Source organism: Bos mutus, chromosome 27, assembly GCF_027580195.1.
Source record: "Bos mutus isolate GX-2022 chromosome 27, NWIPB_WYAK_1.1, whole genome shotgun sequence".
Taxonomy (NCBI): domain Eukaryota; kingdom Metazoa; phylum Chordata; class Mammalia; order Artiodactyla; family Bovidae; genus Bos; species Bos mutus.
In genome coordinates this window covers 2400730-2410035 of record NC_091643.1, presented here as the reverse complement: position 1 = coordinate 2410035, position 9306 = coordinate 2400730, and positions in this window count along the sequence as shown.

Below are 9306 nucleotides of genomic sequence, written 5' to 3'. Positions count from 1 at the left end.
GGTAGGCTGTAGTCCATGGGGTCGCTAAGAGTCGGACACGACTGAGCGACTTCACTTTCACTTTTCCCTTTCATGCACTGGAGAAGGAAATGGCAACCCGCTCCAGTGTTCTTGCCTGGAGAATCCCAGGGACAGGGGAGCCTGGTGGGCTGTCGCCTATGGGGTCGCACAGAGTTAGCAGCAGTAGCAGCAGCAGCAGTTACTTCACTAGTTGGAATGCTGCCATTCCACCCAGCCTGGACTTAATATGGGAGAAAAGTCTCTAAACACTGCAGCTCATGACTGCAGATGCGCTGAGTGACCCACCTTCCTTACTGGGGCGGGGTGGGGCAGGGGGTGGCCCTGCAGGCTGGCCAGGCTATCGTATCTCCCCCCTGAGGAGCTCTGGGCTTCTTGGCATCATCAGCAAAGCTCTGGGGACAGGGAACGGTTTCAAAATGGTAAGAAACCGCATGTGAACCTCAGAGTCAGAGAGATATTAGGTGGATCCAAGGCTTGTGTTAGGAACCACAGGTAAGAATTAAAGAAAGATAGGAAAGAAAAGGAAAGTTACAACGTCGAGAAAGTGGATCTAGCTAGATATTGGATGGACCATGAGGAGTTACTGAAGATGAATTTATTTTCCTCGTGAATATCAGCTATCAATAAGAAATATGATAATGAGCATGTGGATATTACATTTTATTGGCCTGGTAACAATTGTTCTTTGTATGAGAATTTATTAGTTGCAGAAAGACAATGAGCAGAATATTTAACATAATTTATAAATAAAACACTCATTTTTAAATGAAAACAATTGATTTTTTCCCCCAAAGGAGAAAATCATCCATTTTAGTATGAAATTAATGAACTTAGTCACTTGATATATGGAGAAAGGGGCAAACCATGATAGCATAGTCAAAACTGTGATGCTTCACAACACCTCAGGTAAAAATTCCACCAAATGGGGGGAAGATAATAAAACCAGACCAGAGGTAAATGATGCGATATCATGTGCAAAGTAAAAGTGAAGAGGAATTGGAAAATTTCTGAGTCAAATGGTGCTGTTAGCTGTTTTATAATACAAGGTGCAGTCAACAGGAAAGCACAGTTGCTCCTGTCTGTGTATTAGCAGCTGGTCTCAGGAGATGACAAAGGCCCGTCTAGTCAAAGCTATGGTTTTCCCAGTGGTCACGTACAGATGTGAGAGTTGGACCATCAAGAAGGCTGAGTGCCAAAGAATCGATGCTTTCAAAACTAGGTTGCTGGAGAAGACTCTTGAGAGTCACTTGGACTGCAAGGAGACCCAACCAGTCCATCCTAAAGGAAATCAACCCTGAATATTCATTGGAAGGACTAATGCTGAAGCTGAAACTCCAATGCTTTGGCCGCCTGATGCAAAGAACTGACTCATTGGAAAAGACCCTGATTCTGGGAAAGATTGAAGGCAGGAGAAGAAGGGGATGACAGAGGATGAGATGGTTGGATGGCATCACTGACTCTGGATATGAGTTTGAGCAAGCTCCAGGAGACATGAAGCACAGGAAAGCCTGACGTGCTGCAGTCCGTGGGGTCTCAAAGAGTCAGACAAGACTGGCCTAGGGGACAGCAACAGAGGAGAAGACCACAGCAGTGGATCATATGGATCAATTTCAGGCTCTCGTTGATGACTTTTTGTTCTCTTTTTCAGTGAAACCCTGTGTTTCTTGGAGTTAATGAGATTTTTAAAAATTTTGTTGCAAATTAGAAATCTGTTCAGGGAGCAGTGAATAAGTGAAACTGAAAATGTTAGTCGCTCAGTCGTGTCCGACTCTTTGCCACCCCGTGGGCTGCAGCCCAACAGGTTCCTCTGTCCGTGGAAGTCTCCAGGCAAGGATACTGGAGGGGGTAGCCATTCCCTTCTCCAGGGGATCTTCCTGACCCAGGGATTGAACCCAGGTCTCCTGCACTGCAGGCGGATTTTTACCCTCTGAGCCACCAGGGAAGCCCATAAAAAGCACTGCTGTTTATAAAAGCAGTGTGTGCAGAGGAGACGGGTGTTACTATAAATAAAGGCAGATGATGCCCATCTATGGATGGATGCCCATCTGTTACCAGCTGGTTTATAGAAAACAGCTGGCAACGAAAATACTTATTCTGATCTTGAGTTTGCCTTGAAGGAAATGGACATATTTTAATAAGTTTAATGTGCAGCCAAATGTGGATATATGAATACTTCAACTTGGAGAGACAAAGAGCACACATGAGATTTTTAAATGAGGGATAATTTTTTTAAATTTCATAATAGTGGTAATGCCAGTAAAACCATGGTTGTATTCTTTAATGTCAGTTTTTAGAAGTCTTGATAAAATACTAGACTTTGTCATGAAGAGCAAACTGTGATAGCACAACCAAGATTGTTTGATTTTGAAAAAACTGATACTCTTTTATATTTTGTGATTTTCATTTTTCCATTGAAGAAGCAAAACAGTGAAATATTGGACATCTTTTCAAACAATATCACAAGCTTGCATTACATTACTAGTTATAAAAGAATAACTAGTACATTATTAGTTATAAAAGAATAAAAATCTAAAGCCAAATGCAATCAAAACACAAAGTTAGGAAGCCAATCTCCATTATTCCACAAGTAGAAATAGGCAGGTTTCCTGTTTTGGGGTGTAGTATACTTACTAATTAGCATCTGATGGGGCTCTTAAGGTATCACAATATGAAGCCATCTCTCCATAGTTTCTAGGCCCATGTTTGGGTTATTGCTGCCAATGATGATGGCATATGTAAATTTTAAGTTTCACATTTCACAGAAATAAAGAATAAGAAGAGAAATTGAAACTGAACAGAGAATCTGACCTGTTCAGCACTGCATCACATATAGTTGCTTTGGAAAACTTGCTGAGAGAATACTTTAGTCTTCATCACTGTTAAACGAGTCTTAGAAGTAGCAGTAGTTTACAAAATTGCTTTATTGTTTTAAAAGTATTTAAAAATGATATAAAACTGGTGGCCTGTGTGTGCACCAAATGCTGCATTAACTGGTCTGTGCATGCTGAAATGTGCAAGAACATCGAACTAGAAAGTATGGGTGTAGGAAAATGGAAACGAAACCGGAAGTCTGGGAGCAATCGGTACCAAGGAGTGTGAGACAAGCAGCGTTGCAGGGCTGTTCACAATAGCCAAGACACAACCCACACGCCCATCAACAGAGGAATGGATGAAGAAGACACGGTGCATGTGGACAGTGGGATGTTCTTCAGCCGCGAAAGAGAACGAACGAATGCCATTTGCGGCGACACGTATGGATCTAGAGATTATCACACTGAGTGAAGTAAGTCAGAAAGAGAAAGACAAATATACGACTTTGCTTGTATGTGATGTCTAAAGAATGATACAGTGACCTTATTTACAGAACAAAAAGACTCACAAACATAGAAAAGAAACTTACGGTTTCCAACGGGAAAAGTAGGGGGTGGCAGAAATTAAGAGTTTGAGATTAGCAAATATGCACTAATACACGTAAAACAGATAATCAGCACGGACCTGCTGAGCAGCGCAGGGAACTCTACCTAACATCCTGCAATAACGGATAAGGGAAAAATCTGAAAAAATATACGTGTACATACATGATATGTGTGTGTGTGAATAACTGGTTCACTTTGATGTATACTTGAAACTGACACAACATTGTAAATTAACTGTAGTTCAGTAAAATAAACAACTTTTATCAACCTCCAGCAATTCAGAAAGAGGTTTGAGGATCCAGGACATCTCTCGTGAGTGGTCTGTATTGTTAGGACTAGCTCCTACTGCGTGCTGAGAACACTGCTTTCTGATAAGGGCACTAAGTTGGGCTAATCAGCTGAAATTCTCTCTAAAACTTTCACTTTCGTAATAAGACATTTCTTTAATTATCTCTGAGACTTTCTTTCTTAGAGCCCTTTACTTAGTCATCTAATCCTGAGCCCCCAGCCAATAAATTCTCGTGTATCCCAAGGTCAAGCATAAGCATCTTTTGTCTTCATATTCTTTCCATGGCTGATTTTATATATTTCTAGCTTTAAGTAGTAATTCAAAGCAAATGGCTTTTCAATCAATATTTCTGCCCCATGGATGTCTTAACCCATAGGCCATTTTTCATCTGCAAGTGGCTCTTTCTTCTCAGAGAAGACCTTCTCCCCAAAGGTGGGTTTCCTTAAACCCAGAAATAAAATTAACCTTCTATTTTGAACTCATGCACACTGTTCCTCTGGCATTATCACGTCTATATCCTTATAATTATTTAATTATAATCCTTATAATTAGCACATGATGTATGTATTGAATTCTTCATACTGGATTTCCATGCACCCTGAGTGCTAAGACTATTCTTCATTTGTGTTTTGGTTATTTGTCAACCCTGGTCATCATATGGCTCCCTGCAGTGCATGCAGTGGACGGTACATACAGATGTTCCAAAATGTTGGATAAATGAATATATGAAGGAGAAAATGGATTCTTTTTGGGGGGGGGCACGGAATGCCACGTAGCTTGTGGGGTCTTAGCTCCTCAACCAGGGATTGACCCTGGGCCTCCAGCAGTGAAAGTGCCGAGTCCTAACCACTGGACAACCAGGGAATTCCTGCGTCTTGGCTCCTCGCCTCCTCTTTTCTAGCTTTGCATTGGTCAAACAGAAATGAAAGTACAACATAAAACTCAACATATTTTTGTTCATTTGCCTGCCATAAGAGATACTATTTTTGGAACATAACATTTAACAGATTTCTTTGTGCTCCTTTTTAAACCAGATATTTTTATTAAAATGTACTGAAATCAGACCAATAGGCAAAGTAAGATACAGGCTACAGGCCATAGGAAGCAATTTTAGCAAAATTTAGTAAGAAAGGAGAGAAGAGAGGCTTCAGTACATTGTAATCATTGTTAACTATTGTAAGTAACAACATATTTAATACTGAAATGGTGTGAGCTTATGTAGATACACACGTCAAAAGTTGATATTTTGGGCAGTCTTATTAACCTTAGTGACTTGATAAATACCCTCTGCTTAAAATTCTAGCAAACTTGTAATTGTTTAATGGAATCTGTGCATTCTCTGTTGTATTATCAATTTCCTTGCTCAATTTACTTATTTTTTCTTTCCTTCTATAATAGATTTTATTTATTTTTTTGTTTTCTTTATTTTTTTGTGTGTGCTTTTATTTTTTTATTTTTTTAAATTTTATTTAATTTTTAAACTTTACATAATTGTATTAGTTTTGCCAAATATCAAAATGAATCCACCACAGGTATACATGTGTTCCCCATCCTGAACCCTCCTCCTCCTCCTCCCCCCCCACCATCCCTCTGGGTCGTCCCAGTGCACTAGCCCCAAGCATCCAGTATCGTGCATCGAACCTGGACTGGCATCTCGTTTCATGCATGATATTTTACATGTTTCAATGCCATTCTCCCAAATCATCCCGCCCTCTCTCTCTCCCACAGAGTCTATAAGACTGTTCTATACATCAGTGTCTCTTTTGCTGTCTCGTATACAGGGTTATTGTTACCATCTTTCTAAATTCCAAATATATGCGTTAGTATACTGTATTGGTGTTTTTCCTTCTGGCTTACTTCACTCTGTATAATAGGCTCCAGTTTCATCCACCTCATTAGAACTGATTCAAATGTATTCTTTTTAATGGCTGAGTAATACTCCATTGTGTATATGTACCACTGCTTTCTTATCCATTCATCTGCTGATGGACATCTAGGTTGCTTCCATGTCCTGGCTATTATAAACAGTGCTGCGATGAACATTGGGGTACACGTGTCTCTTTCCCTTCTGGTTTCCTCAGTGTGTATGCCTAGCAGTGGGATTGCTGGATCATAAGGCAGTTCTATTTCCAGTTTTTAAAGGAATCTCCACACTGTTCTCCATAGTGGCTGTACTAGTTTGCATTCCCACCAACAGTGTAAGAGGGTTCCCTTTTCTCCACACCCTCTCCAGCATTTATTATTTGTAGACTTTTGGATCGCAGCCATTCTGACTGGTGTGAAATGGTACCTCATAGTGGTTTTGATACACAAAAATAAACTCAAAATGGATTAAAGATCTCAACGTAAGACCAGAAACTATAAAACTCCTAGAGGAGAACATAGGCAAAACACTCTTTGACATACATCACAGCAGGATCCTCTATGACCCACCTCCCAGAATATTGGAAATAAAAGCAAAAATAAACAAATGGGACCTAATTAACCTTAAAAGCTTCTGCACATCAAAGGAAACTATTAGCAAGGTGAAAAGACAGCCTTCAGAATGGGAGAAAATAATAGCAAATGAAGCAACTGACAAACAACTGATCTCAAAAATATACAAGCAACTCCTACAGCTCAATTCCAGAAAAATAAATGACCCAATCAAAAAATGGGCCAAAGAACTAAATAGACATTTCTCCAAAGAAGACATACAGATGGCTAACAAACACATGAAAAGATGCTCAACATCACTCATTATCAGAGAAATGCAAATCAAATATAATAGATTTTATAAAACCCATTGTTGGTTGTGCAGTGTTTTGGACATAAAAATTTGCGAGCTAATTACAGCCTTAAAAATCTTGAAGAGAATCCTTTCATCTTAAACAGGCTTGATGAGCCTGGGTCCTTCATCACACACACATCAGAAAATACAGCAAGTTATTAAAGTTCTTATTAGATCCTTTTATCGAAATTCTTCACTTAAACTAAATAAGAAGAGAGAAAATTGGAACACACACACACACACACACACACACACACACCCCTGTACACATGCACATAAGGCACATCTGGCACGCTCTCTACCCTGTCGTCAGGATGCACGGGTCAGGAGCCAGGGCGTGGGGGTGGCAGCAGGAACTTTCGTTATTAGACCTAATACCCACTGGGAAGTGCTTCTGTTTGCTCCTTGCTGGGCTCTTGATCCCAGTGAGTCTGGAAGTCCTACTGCTGAAGGGAGGAGTGTTACTAGCCTTTGACTGTGTGGACCACAACAAATTGTGGAAAATTCTTTGATAGATGGAAATACCAGACCATCTGACCTGCCTCCTGAGAAATCTGTATGCAGGTAAAGAAGCAACAGTTAGAACTGGACATGGAACAACAGACTGGTTCCAAATCGGGAAAGGAATACATCAAGGCTGTATATTGTCACCCTGCTTATTTAACTTAGGTGCAGAGCACATCATGCAAAATGCTGGGCTGGATGAAGCACAAGCTGGAAACAATATTGCTGGGAGAAATACCAATAACCTCAGATATGCAAATGACACCCACCCATATGGAAGAAAGTGAAGAACTAAAGAGCTTCTTGAAGAAGGTGAAAGAGGAGTGTGAAAAAGTTGGCTTAAAGCTCAACTTTCAGAAATCTAAGATCATGGCATCCGGTCCCATCACTTTATAGCAAATAAATGGGGAAACAATGGAAACAGTGGCTGATTTTATTTTTTTGGACTCCAAAATCATTGCAGATGGTGATTGCAGCCATGAAATTAAAAGATGCTTGCTCCTTGGAAGAAAAGCTATGACCAACCTAGACAGCATATTTAAAAGCAGAGACATTACTTTACCGACAAAGGTCTGTCTAGTCAAAGCTATGGTTTTCCCAGTAGTCATGTATGGATGTGAGAGTTGGACTATAAAGAAAGCTGAGCACAGAAGAATTGATGCTTCTGAACTGTGATGTTGGAGAAGACTCTTGAGAGTCCCTTGGACTTCAAGGAGATCCAACCAGTCCATCCTAAAGGAAATCAGTCCTGAATATTCATTGGAAGGACTGATGCTGAAGCTGAAACTCCAATACTTTGGCCACCTGATGCAAAGAACTGACTCATTGGAAAAGACCCTGATGCTGGGAAAGATTGAAGGTGAGAGGAGAAGGGGATGGCAGAGGATGAGATGGTTGGATGGCATCACCGATGTGATGGACATGAGTTTGAGTAAACTCCGGGATTTGGTGATGGACACGGAATCCTGACATGCTGCAGTCCATGGGATCACAAAGAGTTGGACACGACTGAGTGACTGAACTGAACTGAGTGTAGTTATAGTTCCCATGATTGAAAACTAGAACTGTCCCTCTGTACATAGGAGGCTTTTTCTGCCACTGAACCAACATGTAGAGAATAGTATCATTGAATTGGCAGGGGAAATTGATCTCTTGAGTAACTGTGTTGAGCATCTTTTCATGTGTTTATTTTCCATCTGTATATCTTGCCTGGTGAAGTTGTGTTAACTGTTTTGCCCTCTTTATACGATTTCTAATTAAGTTTTGAGAATTTTAAAATATATTCTGCATATGAGTCTTTTTTCAGATTTGCAGCAATTTTCTTCCTGCTTGTAGCTTTTCTTTTTTTTAACCATATCTCTCATAGATCAAAAATTTTTAATTTGGAGGACGTCTCATTGATTATTTTTCTTTTGTGGATTGTGTTTTCACTGCTATATGTAAGAACATTCTCTTAACCCAAAGTCAGAAAGATTTTTCTCTTTTTGCTAAATTTTTATAGTTTTATGTTTTGTATTTAGATCCGGGATTCATTTTGAGTTTATTTTGTTAGGTATGAGACATATAGATACCCAGTTTTTTCAGCAGTGTTTGTTGAAAGACTGTTTTTTCTTTGCTGAATTGGCTATCCACCTCTGATAAAAATTAATTGACTATTTTCATGGGTTTATTTCTGGATTCTGTAATCTGTTCCATTTGCTTATGTGTCTTGCCAGCTACAGTTTGAGCTGTGTAGCTTATAGTAAGCACTGATATAAAGAAGTGTTACATTTTCTAACATTTTTCTTCATTTTCAAAATTGTTTTGGCTTCTCTATTTATTGTAGAATCAGTTAATCAATATCTATAAAAATCCTTCTGGTATTTTGATTAGGATATTATTACATCTGTAGATCAATTTGGAAATAGTTGATCTTGAGCCTTCCAATGTATGCATATGGGATATTTCCTACTTAATTTAGGTTTTATATTTCTTTCATCAGGGTTTTATAATTTTCAGCACACAAATGGCATGCATTTTGTTAACCTTGCAATGTGAATCCCATTTTTTGTACCTGTAATAAGTTATGCTTTAAACTTTTTTCAATTTCAGATTATTCACTGATAATACATGGATGTGTGATTGGTTTCCCGGTATCATATCTATATTGGGCTTCCCTGGTGGCTCAGACAGTAAAGCGTCTGCCTGCAATGCAGAAGACCTGGGTTCGATCCCTGGGTCTGGAGGATCCCTTGGAGAAGGAAATGGCCATCCACTCCAGTATTCTTGTCTGGAAAATTCCATGGATGGAGAAGCCTGGTGGGCTA